This window comes from Barbatula barbatula (genome assembly GCF_947034865.1).
Source record: "Barbatula barbatula genome assembly, chromosome: 5".
Lineage (NCBI taxonomy): Eukaryota > Metazoa > Chordata > Actinopteri > Cypriniformes > Nemacheilidae > Barbatula > Barbatula barbatula.
This window is the reverse complement of record NC_136769.1, coordinates 21,349,870-21,368,262: the sequence shown is the minus strand read 5'-3', so window position 1 is coordinate 21,368,262 and position 18,393 is coordinate 21,349,870.

Here is an 18,393-nt window from a genome sequence, read left to right as displayed (position 1 = left end):
GGGATTTAATAACTTATTCACTTTTATAAAACAGCAAAGGCTTCTATACTTGCCGAAATTCTAAAAGCGCCCTTTCTTACACCGCAAGGCTTTAATACTTGCCGGTGGTTTAAAGGGATTTAATAACAATAGTTTACGTAACTATCGTGACGCGGGTCTCTCACCCCGTCTTCCAATATATATATAAAAAATATCCTTTTATTCTGATCAACAAATATCAATGATTTTTAATTTTTTCTCAATGGAACAGATATACTTCAAATTCAACACATACATTTGGAATATCCAATCTGCAGAAGTTCGTTTAAACAGGTCTCTGCTCACCTTATTTAATTCTGTCGACAGCGTGTTGAAGTCAAAAGTTGTCTCGTCCCAATTTTCGGTCACTCTCCGAGTTTTACAATTCTCTTTTGGTGGCTCTGTCTCCAACCGCGTTCGGGGTCACCATCTGATGAACATTTAAACAATGTTCTGCGCGTTCAAAAATTGGAGAGAGGCCAGTTCAGAAAACGTTGAAATTTATTGATCAGAAGTCTCAAACAAACAGCTGTTTCGGTGGATCCTCAGACACACAAACGTCTCACAAAGGGTCGACCACCAGAAAACACATACACATGGTTTTATATTTCACGCCGAATCTCTTCTTCAGTCTGGGTCCAATCAGATCGCCTTCCCTTTGTCTGCATTCCAGCCAATCAGCTCACTGCCTTGTTTTTCAAACCCGACATCTGTAACAAATTTGCACACAAGACCCTCACCCATTCCATGGGGCCCCCCGTGTAATCTAATCTTTTCACACACACATAGCAATATCCTGTGGAAAAACCCCACAATATCAGCGCTGTCTCGGTTAACCCAACTAACACACTGGTTATATTTTCAACATATTATGCATAGTTAGTAATCAATAATGAAATCATATTAAATGTAAAGGCACGTTTAAACCACAATAAGATCCTTGAGTGTACACATTGCTTCCCCAAAAATAAGATGTGGTTATTGTTACACATTCACACAAGCAGATCCTGCAACCCCCCTCTCACTGACCACATTCCGATCTCTGGCAACATCTAGCATCTGTAGAACTCTCTGCTTCAAGCAGGAAAATAAATCCGATTTAAACAACATCAATCATCCATTTTTATATCGATCCATATACGGATCTAAATTCCCACACTGGAGGCTGGTGCGATGCTCACGTGGTACATCCGATAACCAGGGGGCAGACAGGGATGCACGGGCTGGTCCAGATGTAGGAGGGCGTAGGTTGTCCAAGCAGGATGTAAGCGTGGAACACAGAGTGTCTGTGGCACTGTTGGTATTCAAAAGAGAGAGCTCCTCAGAGGGGGGGAGTGCAGACAAGACAGCAGAGGAAAAATAGGAGGGAGGGAATCCTGATGAGATCCCTGTAGAGAGTGCCAAAAGACTGTTTAGGTGTGAAAAGGGGCCGTCTGCAACACATTGAAGTTGTCTTGCAATCCTATGTGGAAAGAATATAGTAATGCTAAACACTAAATTGAGTAAAAAAAATGCCACTGTTTACTTAAAGTATACTTACTGTATATTGTAAAACTAGTGCTTAAATGTCATGGGGGATTATACTATTCAACAGAGACCCATTATAATGAATTTCGATCAACATGACATAAGCAATTGATAATGTAGGAATCTGCACAGAATTGTGTCATATTCACTTGCATTGATGTACCAAAGCATTTGCAACTTATTCAAAGAAATGAGAAAATGCTTGTTTGATGTGCACAAGTGACACAAGGATGTAAGGATTGAACAAGAAGTTTTGAGAATTTCAAATCGGATCTGAGAATGCTTAGAAAAAACTGTATTTAAAGTGGGTGGGGGTACTTTTGGGGCAGTTTTGTTTCACCCAAGTGTCCCATATCCACCCCTCTCAAACTGATCCATGGATGCGTATAGCCAGAAACAATGCGTTTGATGCATGCAAAGAAGCAACACTGTGTGTCTCAAGAAGCATTTATTCATGATTACGTAGACATGCTAAAATTTCAAGGCCACACACTACACATTACACATGAGATTACACATTTCATTAAATTTACATTTAGTCATTTAGCAGACGTTTTTATCCAAAGCGACTTACAGACGAGAAAACATTGGAAGAAATTATAACAATATAGGCAACAAAATGCATAAGTTAATTAAATCCAGTCCATTAAAGCCTAGCACAGTATACAAAGCTAAGATTAGTGAGGCAAGTAAAAAAAAAAATTAAAAACACAGAAAAAAATTAGATGTTAAAATCAGTCATCTACATTTTGACGGAAGATATGCATTTTCACACACTACACCGGCCTGTAGTGTTCTAGCAGTGTAAGGTTGAGAGTGGGTTTCTTCAGTAGCGGTGTGATGCAGGCCTCTTTGAACGCAGTGGGAAATGTCCCAGTGGTGGGCAAAGAGTTGATGATGTGGGTCAGACCAGGCACAACTGCTGGAGAGATGGCATGGAGGAGATGGGTGGGGATGGGATCCAGTGGGCAGGTGGTAGGGTGGTTGGAACCAATGACCTTGGAAACATCATTTTCAGACAGATGAGAAAAGGCGGGTGATGGGGGTGTAGAAATCTGGCTGTTGATGGCGGTAGTTTTCTTTACGAAGAAAGATGCAAAATCATTAGCCGTTAACTCCGATGTAGGTGTGGGAGCAGGCGGACAGAGGAGAGCAGAGAAGGTTTTTAAGAGTGTGTGAGAGTCAGGAGAGTTGCTGATCTTCGAGTGGTTATAATCAGTTTTTGCAGAGGTGACGTCAACGGAGAAAGTAGAGAGAAGAGACTGGTAGAGAGAGAGGTCAGTATGGTCTTTTGACTTGGGCCATTTTCTCACAGCTGACTGGAGGCTGGTGCGATGCTCACGTGGTACATCCGATGACCAGGGGGCAGACAGGGATGCACGGGCTGGTCCAGATGTAGGAGGGCGTAGGTTGTCCAAGCAGGATGTAAGCGTGGAACACAGAGTGTCTGTGGCACTGTTGGTTTTCAAAAGAGAGAGCTCCTCAGAGGGGGGGAGTGCAGACAAGACAGCAGAGGAAAATCAGGAGGGAGGGAATCCTGATGAGATCCCTGTAGAGACTGCCAAAAGACTGTTTAGGTGTGAAAAGGGGCCGTCTGAAACACATTAAAGTTGTCTTGCAATCCTATGTGGAAAGAATATAGTAATGCTAAACAATAAATTGAGTAAAATAAAATGCCACTGTTTACTTGAAGTATACTTACTGTATATTGTAAAACTAGTGCTTAAATGTCATGGGGTATTATACTATTCAACAGAGACCCATTATAATGCATTTCGATCAACATGACATAAGCGATTGATAATGTAGGAATCTGCACATAATTGTGTCATATTCACTTGCATTGATGTACCAAAGCATTTGCAACTTGTTCAAAGACATGAGAAAATGCTTGTTTGATGTACACAAGTGACACCAGGATGTAAGGATTAAACAAGAAGTTGTGAGAATTTCAAATCGGATCTGAGAAATGTACCAAAGTAACTTGGAAAAAACTGTATTTAAAGTGGGTGGGGGTACTTTTGGGGCAGTTTTGTTTCACCCAAGTGTCCCATATCCACCCCTCTCAAACTGATCCATGGATGCATATAGCCAGAAACAATGCGTTTGATGCCTGCAAAGAAGCAACACTGTGTGTCTCAAGAAGCATTTATTCATGATTACGTAGACATGCTAAAATTTCAAGGCCACACACTACACATTACACATGACATTACACATTTCATTAAATTTACATTTAGTCATTTAGCAGACGTTTTTATCCAAAGCGACTTACAGACGAGAAAACATTGGAAGAAATTATAACAATATAGGCAACAAAATGCATAAGTTAATTAAATCCAGTCCATTAAAGCCTAGCACAGTATACAAAGCTAAGATTAGTGAGTTAAGTAAAAAAAAAAATTAAAAACACAGAAAAAAATTAGATGTTAAAATCAGTCATCTACATTTTGACGGAAGATATGCATTTTCACACACTACACCGGCCTGTAGTGTTCTAGCAGTGTAAGGTTGAGAGTGGGTTTCTTCAGTAGCGGTGTGATGCAGGCCTCTTTGAACGCAGTGGGAAATGTCCCAGTGGTGGGCAAAGAGTTGATGATGTGGGTCAGACCAGGCACAACTGCTGGAGAGATGGCATGGAGGAGATGGGTGGGGATGGGATCCAGTGGGCAGGTGGTAGGGTGGTTGGAACCAATGACCTTGGAAACATCATTTTCAGACAGATGAGAAAAGGCGGGTGATGGGGGTGTAGAAATCTGGCTGTTGATGGCGGTAGTTTTCTTTACGAAGAAAGATGCAAAATCATTAGCCGTTAACTCAGATGAAGGTGTGGGAGCAGGCGGACAGAGGAGAGCAGAGAAGCTTTTTAAGAGTGTGTGAGAGTCAGGAGAGTTGCTGATCTTCGAGTGGTTATAATCAGTTTTTGCAAGGGTGACGTCAACGGAGAAAGTAGAGAGAAGAGACTGGTAGAGAGAGAGGTCAGTATGGTCTTTTGACTTGGGCCATTTTCTCACAGCTGACTGGAGGCTGGTGCGTTGCTCACGTGGTACATCCGATGACCAGGGGGCAGACAGGGATGCACGGGCTGGTCCAGATGTAGGAGGGCGTAGGTTGTCCAAGCAGGATGTAAGCGTGGAACACAGAGTGTCTGTGGCACTGTTGGTTTTCAAAAGAGAGAGCTCCTCAGAGGGGGGGGAGTGCAGACAAGACAGCAGAGGAAAAGCAGGAGGGAGGGAATCCTGATGATATCCCTGTAGAGAGTGCCAAAAGACTGTTTAGGTGTGAAAAGGGGCCGTCTGCAACACATTGAAGTTGTCTTGCAATCCTATGTGGAAAGAATATAGTAATGCTAAACACTAAATTTAGTAGAATAAAATGCCACTGTTTACTTGAAGTATACTTACTGTATATTGTAAAACTAGTGCTTAAATGTCATGGGGGATTATACTATTCAACAGAGAACCATTATAATGCATTTCGATCAACATGACATAAGCAATTGATAATGTAGGAATCTGCACATAATTGTGTCATATTCACTTGCATTGATGTACCAAAGCATTTGCAACTTGTTCAAAGACATGAGAAAATGCTTGTTTGATGTACACAAGTGACACAAGGATGTAAGGATTGAACAAGAACTTTTGAGAATTTCAAATCGGATCTGAGAAATGTACCAAATTGACTTAGAAAAAACTGTATTTAAAGTGGGTGGGGGTACTTTTGGGGCAGTTTTGTTTCACCCAAGTGTCCCATATCCACCCCTCTCAAACTGATCCATGGATGCATATAGCCAGAAACAATGCGTTTGATGCATGCAAAGAAGCAACACTGTGTGTCTCAAGAAGCATTTATTCATGATTACGTAGACATGCTAAAATTTCAAGGCCACACACTACACAGTACACATGACATTACACATTTCATTAAATTTACATTTAGTCATTTAGCAGACGTTTTTATCCAAAGCGACTTACAGACGAGGAAACATTGGAAGAAATTATAACAATATAGGCAACAAAATGCATAAGTTAATTAAATCCAGTCCATTAAAGCCTAGCACAGTATACAAAGCTAAGATTAGTGAGGTAAGTAAACATTTTTTTTAAAAACACAGAAAAAAATTAGATGTTAAAATCAGTCATCTACATTTTGACGGAAGATATGCATTTTCACACACTACACCGGCCTGTAGTGTTCTAGCAGTGTAAGGTTGATAGTGGGTTTCTTCAGTAGCGGTGTGATGCAGGCATCTTTGAACGCAGTGGGAAATGTCCCAGTGGTGGGCAAAGAGTTGATGATGTGGGTCAGACCAGGCACAACTGCTGGAGAGATGGCATGGAGGAGATGGGTGGGGATGGGATCCAGTGGGCAGGTGGTAGGGTGGTTGGAACCAATGACCTTGGAAACATCATTTTCAGACAGATGAGAAAAGGCGGGTGATGGGGGTGTAGAAATCTGGCTGTTGATGGCGGTAGTTTTCTTTACGAAGAAAGATGCAAAATCATTAGCCGTTAACTCCGATGAAGGTGTGGGAGCAGGCGGACAGAGGAGAGCAGAGAAGCTTTTTAAGAGTGTGTGAGAGTCAGGAGAGTTGCTGATCTTCGAGTGGTTATAATCAGTTTTTGCAGAGGTGACGTCAACGGAGAAAGTAGAGAGAAGAGACTGGTAGAGAGAGAGGTCAGTATGGTCTTTTGACTTGGGCCATTTTCTCTCAGCTGACTGGAGGCTGGTGCGATGCTCACGTGGTACATCCGATAACCAGGGGGCAGACAGGGATGCACGGGCTGGTCCAGATGTAGGAGGGCGTAGGTTGTCCAAGCAGGATGTAAGCGTGGAACACAGAGTGTCTGTGGCACTGTTGGTATTCAAAAGAGAGAGCTCCTCAGAGGGGGGGAGTGCAGACAAGACAGCAGAGGAAAAGCAGGAGGGAGGGAATCCTGATGAGATCCCTGTAGAGAGTGCCAAAAGACTGTTTAGGTGTGAAAATGGGCCGTCTGCAACACATTGAAGTTGTATTGCAATCCTATGTGGAAAGAATATAGTAATGCTAAACACTAAATTGAGTAAAATAAAATGCCACTGTTTACTTGAAGTATACTTATTGTATATTGTAAAACTAGTGCTTAAATGTCATGGGGGATTATACTTTTCAACAGAGACCCATTATAATGCATTTCGATCAACATGACATAAGCAATTGATAATGTAGGAATCTGCACAGAATTGTGTCATATTCACTTGCATTGATGTACCAAAGCATTTGCAACTTGTTCAAAGAAATGAGAAAATGCTTGTTTGATGTGCACAAGTGACACAAGGATGTAAGGATTGAACAAGAAGTTTTGAGAATTTCAAATCGGATCTGAGAAATTTACCAAATTGACTTAGAAAATAACTCTATTTAAAGTGGGTGGGGGTACTTTTGGGGCAGTTTTGTTTCAACCAAGTGTCCCATTTCCACCCCTCTCAAACTGATGCATGGATGCATATAGCCAGAAACAATTTGTTTGATGCATGCAAAGAAGCAACACTGTGTGTCTCAAGAAGCATTTATTCATGATTACGTAGACATGCTAAAATTTCAAGGCCACACACTACAAATTACACATGACATTACACATTTCATAAAATTTACATTTAGTCATTTAGCAGACGTTTTTATCCACAGCGACTTACAGACGAGGAAACATTGGAAGCAATAAAACAATATAGGCAACAAAATGCATAAGTTAATTAAATCCAGTCCATTAAAGCCTAGCACAGTATACAAAGCTAAGAATAGTGAGGTAAGTAAAAAAAAATTTTTTTAAGAAGACAGAAAAGAATTAGAGGTTATAATCAGTCATCTACATTTTGACAGAAGATATGCATTTTCACACACTATACCGGCCTGTAGTGTTCTAGCAGTGTAAGGTTGAGAATGGGTTTCTTCAGTAGCGGTGTGATGCAGGCCTTTTTGAACGCAGTGGGAAATGTCCCATTGGAGAGCAAAGAGTTGATGATGTGCGTTAACTGCGATGAAGGCGTGGGAGCAGGCGGACAGAGGAGAGCAGAGAAGGTTTTTAAGAGTGTGTGAGAGTCAGGAGAGTTGCTGATCTTCGAGTGGTTATAATCAGTTATTGCAGAGGTGACGTCAACGGAGAAAGTAGAGAGAAGAGACTGGTAGAGAGAGAGGTCAGTATGGTCTTTTGACTTGGGCCATTTTCTCTCAGCTGACTGGAGGCTGGTGCGATGCTCACGTGGTACATCCGATAACCAGGGGGCAGACAGGGATGCACGGGCTGGTCCAGATGTAGGAGGGCATAGGTTGTCCAAGCAGGATGTAAGCGTGGAACACAGAGTGTCTGTGGCACTGTTGGTATTCAAAAGAGAGAGCTCCTCAGAGGGGGGGAGTGCAGATAAGACAGCAGAGGAAAAGCAGGAGGGAGGGAATCCTGATGAGATCCCTGTAGAGAGTGCCAAAAGACTGTTTATGTGTGAAAAGGGGCCGTCTGCAACACATTGAAGTTGTCTTGCAATCCTATGTGGAAAGAATATAGTAATGCTAAACACTAAATTGAGTAAAATAAAATGCCACTGTTTACTTGAAGTATACTTACTGTATATTGTAAAACTAGTGCTTAAATGTCATGGGGGATTATACTATTCAACAGAGACCCATTATAATGCATTTCGATCAACATGACATAAGCAATTGATAATGTAGGAATCTGCACAGAATTGTGTCATATTCACTTGCATTGATGTACCAAAGCATTTGCAACTTGTTCAAAGACATGAGAAAATGCTTGTTTGATGTGCACAAGTGACACAAGGATGTAAGGATTGAACAAGAAGTTTTGAGAATTTCAAATCAGATCTGAGAAATGTACCAAATTGACTTAGAAAAAACTGTATTTAAAGTGAGTGGGGGTACTTTTGGGGCAGTTTTGTTTCACCCAAGTGTCCCATATCCACCCCTCTCAAACTGATCCATGGATGCATATAGCCAGAAACAATGCGTTTGATGCATGCAAAGAAGCAACACTGTGTGTCTCAAGAAGCATTTATTCATGATTACGTAGACATGCTAAAATTTCAAGGCCACACACTACACATTACACATGACATTACACATTTCATTAAATTTACATTTAGTCATTTAGCAGACGTTTTTATCCAAAGCAACTTACAGACGAGGAAACATTGGAAGAAATTATAACAATATAGGCAACAAAATGTTAAAATCAGTCATCTTCATTTTGACGGAAGATATGCATTTTCACACACTACACCGGCCTGTAGTGTTCTAGCAGTGTAAGGTTGAGAGTGGGTTTATTCAGTAGCGTTGTGATGCAGGCCTCTCTGAACGCAGTGGGAAATGTCCCTGTGGCGGGCAGAGTTGATGATGTGGGTCAGACCAGGGACAACGGCTGGAGAGATGGCATGGAGGAGATGGGTGAGGATGGGATCCAGTGGGCAGGTGGTAGGGTGGTTGGAACCTATGACCTTGGAAACATCATTTTCACACAGTGGAGAAAAGGCGGGTGATGTGGGTGTAGAAATCTGGCTGTTAATGGCGGTAATTTTCTTTACGAAGAACGATGCAAAATCATTAGCCGTTAACTCCGATGAAGGTGTGGGAGCAGGCGGACAGAGGAGAGCAGAGAAGGTTTTTAAGAGTGTGCGAGAGTCAGGAGAGTTGCTGATCTTCGAGTGGTTATAATCAGTTATTGCAGAGGTGACGTCAACGGAGAAAGTATAGAGAAGAGACTGGTAGAGAGAGAGGTCAGTATGGTCTTTTGACTTGGGCCATTTTCTCTCAGCTGACTGGAGGCTGGTGCGATGCTCACGTGGTACATCCGATAACCAGGGGGCAGACAGGGATGCACGGGCTGGTCCAGATGTAGGAGGGCGTAGGTTGTCCAAGCAGGATGTAAACGTGGAACACAGAGTGTCTGTGGCACTGTTGGTATTCAAAAGAGAGAGCTCCTCAGAGGGGGGGAGTGCAGACAAGACAGCAGAGGAAAAGCAGGAGGAAGGGAATCCTGATGAGATCCCTGTAGAGAGTGCCAAAAGACTGCTTAGGTGTGAAAAGGGGCCGTCTGCAACACATTGAAGTTGACTTGCAATCCTATGTGGAAAGAATATAGTAATGCTAAACACTAAATTGAGTAAAATAAAATGCCACTGTTTACTTGAAGTATACTTACTGTGTATTGTAAAACTAGTGCTTAAATGTCATGGGGGATATACTATTCAACAGAGACCCATTATAATGCATTTCGATCAACATGACATAAGCAATTGATAATGTAGAAATCTGCACAGAATTGTGTCATATTCACTTGCATTGATGTAACAAAGCATTTGCAACTTGTTCAAAGAAATGAGAAAATGCTTGTTTGATGTGCACAAGTGACACAAGGATGTAAGGATTGAACAAGAAGTTTTGAGAATTTCAAATCGGATCTGAGAAATGTACCAAATTGACTTAGAAAAAACTGTATTTAAAGTGGGTGGGTGTACTTTTGGGGCAGTTTTGTTTCACCCAAGTGTCCCATATCCACCCCTCTCAAACTGATCCATGGATGCGTATAGCCAGAAACAATGCGTTTGATGCATGCAAAGAAGCAACACTGTGTGTCTCAAGAAGCATTTATTCATGATTATGTAGACATGCTAAAATTTCAAGGCCACACACTACACATTACACATGACATTACACATTTCATTAAAATACATTTAGTCATTTAGCGGACGTTTTTATCCAAAGCGACTTACAGACGAGGAAACATTGGAAGAAATTATAACAATATAGGCAACAAAATGCATAAGTTAATTAAATCCAGTCCATTAAAGCCTAGCACAGTATGCAAAGCTAAGATTAGTGAGGTAAGTAAAAAATTTTTTTAAAAACACAGAAAAAAATTAGATGTTAAAATCAGTCATCTACATTTTGACGGAAGATATGCATTTTCACACACTACACCGGCCTGTAGTGTTCTAGCAGTGTAAGGTTGAGAGTGGGTTTCTTCAGTATCGGTGTGATGCAGGCCTCTTTGAACGCAGTGGGAAATGTCCCAGTGGTGGGCAAAGAGTTGATGATGTGGGTCAGACCAGACACAACTGCTGGAGAGATGGCATGGAGGAGATGGGTGGGGATGGGATCCAGTGGGCAGGTGGTAGGGTGGTTGGAACCAATGACCTTGGAAACATCATTTTCAGACAGAGGAGAAAAGGCGGGTGATGGGGGTGTAGAAATCTGGCTGTTGATGGCGGTAGTTTTCTTTACGAAGAACGATGCAAAATCATTAGCCGTTAACTCCGATGAAGGTGTGGGAGCAGGCGGACAGAGGAGAGCTGAGAAGGTTTTTAAGAGTGTGTGAGAGTCAGGAGAGTTGCTGATCTTCGAGTGGTTATAATCAGTTTTTGCAGAGGTGACGTCAACGGAGAAAGTAGAGAGAAGAGACTGGTAGAGAGAGAGGTCAGTATGGTCTTTTGAATTGGGCCATTTTCTCTCAGCTGACTGGAGGCTGGTGCCATGCTCACGTGGTACATCCGATAACCAGGGGCAGACAGGGATGCACGGGCTGGTCCAGATGTAGGAGGGCGTAGGTTGTCCAAGCAGGATGTAAGCGTGGAACACAGAGTGTCTGTGGCACTGTTGGTATTCAAAAGAGAGAGCTCCTCAGAGGGGGGGAGTGCAGACAAGACAGCAGAGGAAAAGCAGGAGGGAGGGAATCCTGATGAGATCCCTGTAGAGAGTGCCAAAAGACTGTTTAGGTGTGAAAAGGGGCCGTCTGCAACACATTGAAGTTGTCTTGCAATCCTATGTGGAAAGAATATAGTAATGCTAAACACTAAATTGAGTAAAAAAATGCCACTGTTTACTTGAAGTATACTTACTGTGTATTGTAAAACTAGTGCTTAAATGTCATGGGGGATTATACTATTCAACAGAGACCCATTATAATGCATTTCGATCAACATGACATAAGCAATTGATAATGTAGGAATCTGCACAGAATTGTGTCATATTCACTTGCATTGATGTACCAAAGCATTTGCAACTTGTTCAAAGAAATGAGAAAATGCTTGTTTGATGTGCAAAAGTGACACAAGGATGTAAGGATTGAACAAGAAGTTTTGAGAATTTCAAATCGGATCTGAGAAATGTACCAAATTGACTTAGAAAAAACTGTATTTAAAGTGGGTGGGGGTACTTTTGGGGCAGTTTTGTTTCACCCTAGTGTCCCATATCCACCCCTCTCAAACTGATCCATGGATGCATATAGCCAGAAACAATGCGTTTGATGCCTGCAAAGAAGCAACACTGTGTGTCTCAAGAAGCATTTATTCATGATTACGTAGACATGCTAAAATTTCAAGGCCACACACTACACATTACACATGACATTACACATTTCATTAAATTTACATTTAGTCATTTAGCAGACGTTTTTATCCAAAGCGACTTACAGACGAGGAAACATTGGATGAAACTATAACAATATAGGCAACAAAATGCATAAGTTATTTAAATCCAGTCCATTAAAGCCTAGCACAGTATACAAAGCTAAGATTAGTGAGGTAAGTAAAACATTTTTTTAAAAACACAGAAAAAAATTAGATGTTAAAATCAGTCATCTACATTTTGACGGAAGATATGCATTTTCACACACTACACCGGCCTGTAGTGTTCTAGCAGTGTAAGGTTGAGAGTGGGTTTCTTCAGTAGCTTTGTGATGCAGGCCTCTTTGAACGCAGTGGGAAATGTCCCAGTGGTGGGCAAAGAGTTGATGATGTGGGTCAGACCAGGCACAACTGCTGGAGAGATGGCATGGAGGAGATGGGTGGGGATGGGATCCAGTGGGCAGGTGGTAGGGTGGTTGGAACCTATGACCTTGGAAACATCATTTTCACACAGAGGAGAAAAGGCGGGTGATGTGGGTGTAGAAATCTGGCTGTTGATGGCGGTAGTTTTCTTTACGAAGAACGATGCAAAATCATTAGCCGTTAACTCCGATGAAGGTGTGGGAGCAGGCGGACAGAGGAGAGCAGAGAAGGTTTTTAAGAGTGTGCGAGAGTCAGGAGAGTTGCTGATCTTCGATTGGTTATAATCAGTTATTGCAGAGGTGACGTCAACGGAGAAAGTATAGAGAAGAGACTGGTAGAGAGAGAGGTCAGTATGGTCTTTTGACTTGGGCCATTTTCTCTCAGCTGACTGGAGGCTGGTGCAATGCTCACATAGTACATCCGATAACCAGGGGGAAGACAGGGATGCACGTGCCTGTCCAGATGAAGGAGGGCGTAGGTTGTCCAAGCAGGATGTAAGCGTGGAACACAGAGTGTCTGTGGCACTGTTGGTATTCAAAAGAGAAAGCTCCTCAGAGGGGGGGAGTGCAGACAAGACAGCAGAGTAAAAGCAGGAGGGAGGGAATCCTGATGAGATCCCTGTAGAGAGTGCCAAAAGAATGTTTAGGTGTGAAAAGGGGCCGTCTGCAACACATTGAAGTTGACTTGCAATCCTATGTGGAAAGAATATAGTAATGCTAAACACTTAATTGAGTAAAATAAAATGCCACTGTTTACATGAAGTATACTTACTGTATATTGTAAAACTAGTGCTTAAATGTCATGGGGGATTATACTGTTTAACAGAGAGCCATTATAATGCATTTCGATCAACATGACATAAGCAATTGATAATGCAGGAATCTGCACGGAATTGTGTCATATTCACTTGCATTGATGTACCAAAGCATTTGCAACTTGTTCAAAGAAATGAGAAAATGCTTGTTTGATGTGCACAAGTGACACAAGGATGTAAGGATTGAACAAGAAGTTTTGAGAATTTCAAATCGGATCTGAGAAATGTACTTAATTGACTTAGAAAAAACTGTATTTAAAGTGGGTGGGGGTACTTTTGGGGCAGTTTTGTTTCACCCAAGTGTCCCATATCCACCCCTCTCAAACTGATCCATGGATGCATATAGCCAGAAACAATGCGTTTGATGCATGCAGAGAAGCAACACTGTGTGTCTCAAGAATCATTTATACATGATTACGTAGACATGCTAAAATTTCAAGGCCACACACTACACATTACACATGACATTACACATTTCATTAAATTTACATTTAGTCATTTAGCAGACGTTTTTATCCAAAGCGACTTACAGACGAGGAAACATTGGAAGAAATTATAACAATATAGGCAACAAAATGCATAAGTTATTTAAATCCAGTCCATTAAAGCCTAGCACAGTATACAAAGCTAAGATTAGTGAGGTAAATAAAACATTTTTTAAAAAAAACAGAAGAAAATTAGATGTTAAAATCAGTCATCTACATTTTGACGGAAGATATGCATTTTCACACACTACACCGGCCTGTAGTGTTCTAGCAGTGTAAGGTTGAGAGTGGGTTTCTTCAGTAGCGGTGTGATGCAGGCCTCTTTGAACGCAGTGGGAAATGTCCCAGTGGTGTGCAAAGAGTTGATGATGTGGGTCAGACCAGGCACAACTGCTGGAGAGATGGCATGGAGGAGATGGGTGGGGATGGGATCCAGTGGGCAGGTGGTAGGGTGGTTGGAACCAATGACCTTGGAAACATCATTTTCAGACAGAGGAGAAAAGGCGGGTGATGGGGGTGTAGAAATCTGGCTGTTGATGGCGGTAGTTTTCTTTATCAAAGAACGATGAAAAATCAATAGCCGTTAACTCCGATGAAGGTGTGGGAGCAGGTGGACAGAGGAGAGCAGAGAAGGTTTTTAAGAGTGTGTGAGAGTCAGGAGAGTTGCTGATCTTCGAGTGATTATAATCAGTTTTTGCAGAGGTGACGTCAACGGAGAAAGTAGAGAGAAGAGACTGGTAGAGAGAGAGGTCAGTATGGTCTTTTGACTTGGGCCATTTTCTCTCAGCTGACTGGAGGCTGGTGCAATGCTCACGTAGTACATCCGATAACCAGGGGGAAGACAGGGATGCACATGCCTGTCCAGATGTAGGAGGGCGTAGGTTGTCCAAGCAGGATGTAAGCGTGGAACACAGAGTGTCTGTGGCACTGTTGGTATTCAAAAGAGAAAGCTCCTCAGAGGGGGGGAGTGCAGACAAGACAGCAGATGAAAAGCAGGAGGGAGGGAATCCTGATGAGATCCCTGTAGAGAGTGCCAAAAGACTGTTTAGGTGTGAAAAGGGGCCGTCTGCAACACATTGAAGTTGACTTGCAATCCTATGTGGAAAGAATATAGTAATGCTAAACACTAAATTGAGTAAAATAAAATGCCACTGTTTACTTGAAGTATACTTACTGTATATTGTAAAACTAGTGCTTAAATGTTATGGGGGATTATACTATTCAACAGAGACCCATTATAATGCATTTCGATCAACATGACATAAGCAATTGATAATGTAGGAATCTGCACAGAATTGTGTCATATTCACTTGCATTGATGTACCAAAGCATTTGCAACTTGTTCAAAGAAATGAGAAAATGCTTGTTTGATGTGCACAAGTGACACAAGGATGTAAGGATTGAACAAGAAGTTTTGAGAATTTCAAATCGGATCTGAGAAATGTACCAAATTGACTTAGAAAAAACTGTATTTAAAGTGGGTGGGGGTACTTTTGGGGCAGTTTTGTTTCACCCAAGTGTCCCATATCCACCCCTCTCAAACTGATCCATGGAAGCATATAGCCAGAAACAATGCGTTTGATGCATGCAAAGAAGCAACACTGTGTGTCTCAAGAAGCATTTATTCATGATTACGTAGACATGCTAAAATTTCAAGGCCACACACTACACATTACACATGACATTACACATTTCATTAAATTTACATTTAGTCATTTAGCAGACGTTTTTATCCAAAGCGACTTACAGACGAGGAAACATTGGAAGAAATTGTAACAATATAGGCAACAAAATGCATAAGTTAATTAAATCCAGTCCATTAAAGCCTAGCACAGTAAACAAAGCTAAGATTAGTGAGGTAAGTAACAAATTTTTTTAAAAACACAGAAAAAAAATTAGATGTTAAAATCAGTCATCTACATTTTGATGGAAGATATGCATTTTCACACACTACACCGGCCTGTAGTGTTCTAGCAGTGTAAGGTTGAGAGTGGGTTTCTTCAGTAGCGGTGTGATGCAGGCCTCTTTGAACGCAGTAGGAAATGTCCCAGTGGTGGGCAAAGAGTTGATGATGTGGGTCAGACCAGGCACAACTGCTGGAGAGATGGCATGGAGGAGATGGGTGGGGATGGGATCGAGTGGGCAGGTGGTAGGGTGGTTGGAACCAATGACCTTGGAAACATCATTTTCAGACAGAGGAGAAAAGGCGGGTGATGGGGGTGTAGAAATCTGGCTGTTGATGGCGGTAGTTTTCTTTACGAAGAACGATGCAAAATCATTAGCCGTTAACTCCGATGAAGGTGTGGGAGCAGGCGGACAGAGGAGAGCAGAGAAGGTTTTTAAGAGTGTGCGAGAGTCAGGAGAGTTGCTGATCTTCGAGTGGTTATAATCAGTTATTGCAGAGGTGACGTCAACGGAGAAAGTATAGAGAAGAGACTGGTAGAGAGAGAGGTCAGTATGGTCTTTTGACTTGGGCCATTTTCTCTCAGCTGACTGGAGGCTGGTGCTATGCTCACGTGGTACATCCGATAACCAGGGGGCAGACAGGGATGCACGGGCTGGTCCAGATGTAGGAGGGCGTAGGTTGTACAAGCAGGATGTAAGCGTGGAACACAGAGTGTCTGTGGCACTGTTGGTATTCAAAAGAGAGAGCTCCTCAGAGGGGGGGAGTGCAGACAAGACAGCAGAGTAAAAGCAGGAGGGAGGGAATCCTGATGAGATCCCTGTAGAGAGTGCCAAAAGACTGTTTAGGTGTGAAAAGGGGCCGTCTGCAACACATTGAAGTTGACTTGCAATCCTATGTGGAAAGAATATAGTAATGCTAAACACTAAATTGAGTAAAATAAAATGCCACTGTTTACTTGAAGTATACTTATTGTATATTGTAAAACTGGTGCTTAAATGTCATGGGGGATTATACTATTCAACAGAGACCCATTATAATGCATTTCGATCAACATGACATACGCAATTGATAATGTAGGAATCTGCACAGAATTGTGTCATATTCACTTGCATTGATGTACCAAATTATTTGCAACTTGTTCAAAGAAATGAGAAAATGCTTGTTTGATGTGCACAAGTGACACAAGGATGTAAGGATTGAACAAGAAGTTTTGAGAATTTCAAATCGGATCTGAGAAATGTACCAAATTGACTTAGAAAAAACTGTATTTAAAGTGGGTGGGGGTACTTTTGGGGCAGTTTTGTTTCACCCAAGTGTCCCATATCCACCCCTCTCAAACTGATCCATGGATGCATATAGCCAGAAACAATGCGTTTGATGCATGCAAAGAAGCAACACTGTGTGTCTCAAGAAGCATTTATTCATGATTACGTAGACATGCTAAAATTTCAAGGCCACACACTACACATTACACATGACATTACACATTTCATTAAATTAACATTTAGTCATTTAGCAGACGTTTTTATCCAAAGCGACTTACAGACGAGGAAACATTGGAAGAAATTATAACAATATAGGCAACAAAATGCATAAGTTATTTAAATCCAGTCCATTAAAGCCTAGCACAGTATACAAAGCTAAGATTAGTGAGGTAAATAAAACATTTTTTTAAAAAAACAGAAGAAAATTAGATGTTAAAATCAGTCATCTACATTTTGACGGAAGATATGCATTTTCACACACTACACCGGCCTGTAGTGTTCTAGCAGTGTAAGGTTGAGAGTGGGTTTCTTCAGTAGCGGTGTGATGCAGGCCTCTTTGAACGCAGTGGGAAATGTCCCAGTGGTGTGCAAAGAGTTGATGATGTGGGTCAGACCAGGCACAACTGCTGGAGAGATGGCATGGAGGAGATGGGTGGGGATGGGATCCAGTGGGCAGGTGGTAGGGTGGTTGGAACCAATGACCTTGGAAACATCATTTTCAGACAGAGGAGAAAAGGCGGGTGATGGGGGTGTAGAAATCTGGCTGTTGATGGCGGTAGTTTTCTATATCAAAGAACGATGAAAAATCAATAGCCGTTAACTCCGATGAAGGTGTGGGAGCAGGTGGACAGAGGAGAGCAGAGAAGGTTTTTAAGAGTGTGTGAGAGTCAGGAGAGTTGCTGATCTTCGAGTGATTATAATCAGTTTTTGCAGAGGTGACGTCAACGGAGAAAGTAGAGAGAAGAGACTTGTAGAGAGAGAGGTCAGTATGGTCTTTTGACTAGGGCCATTTTCACTCAGCTGAATGGAGGCTGGTGCGATGCTCACGTGGTACATCCGATAACCAGGGGGCAGACAGGGATGCACGGGCTGGTCCAGATGTAGGAGGGCGTAGGTTGTCCAAGCAGGATGTAAGCGTGGAACACAGAGTGTCTGTGGCACTGTTGGTATTCAAAAGAGAGAGCTCCTCAGAGGGGGGGAGTGCAGACAAGACAGCAGAGGAAAAGCAGGAGGGAGGGAATCCTGATGAGATCCCTGTAGAGAGTGCCAAAAGACTGTTTAGGTGTGAAAAGGGGCCGTCTGCAACACATTGAAGTTGTCTTGCAATCCTATGTGGAAAGAATATAGTAATGCTAAACACTAAATTGAGTAAAATAAAATGCCACTGTTTACTTGAAGTATACTTACTGTATATTGTAAAACTAGTGCTTAAATGTCATGGGGGATTATACTATTCAACAGAGACCCATTATAATGCATTTCGATCAACATGACATAAGCAATTGATAATGTAGGAATCTGCACAGAATTGTGTCATATTCACTTGCATTGATGTAC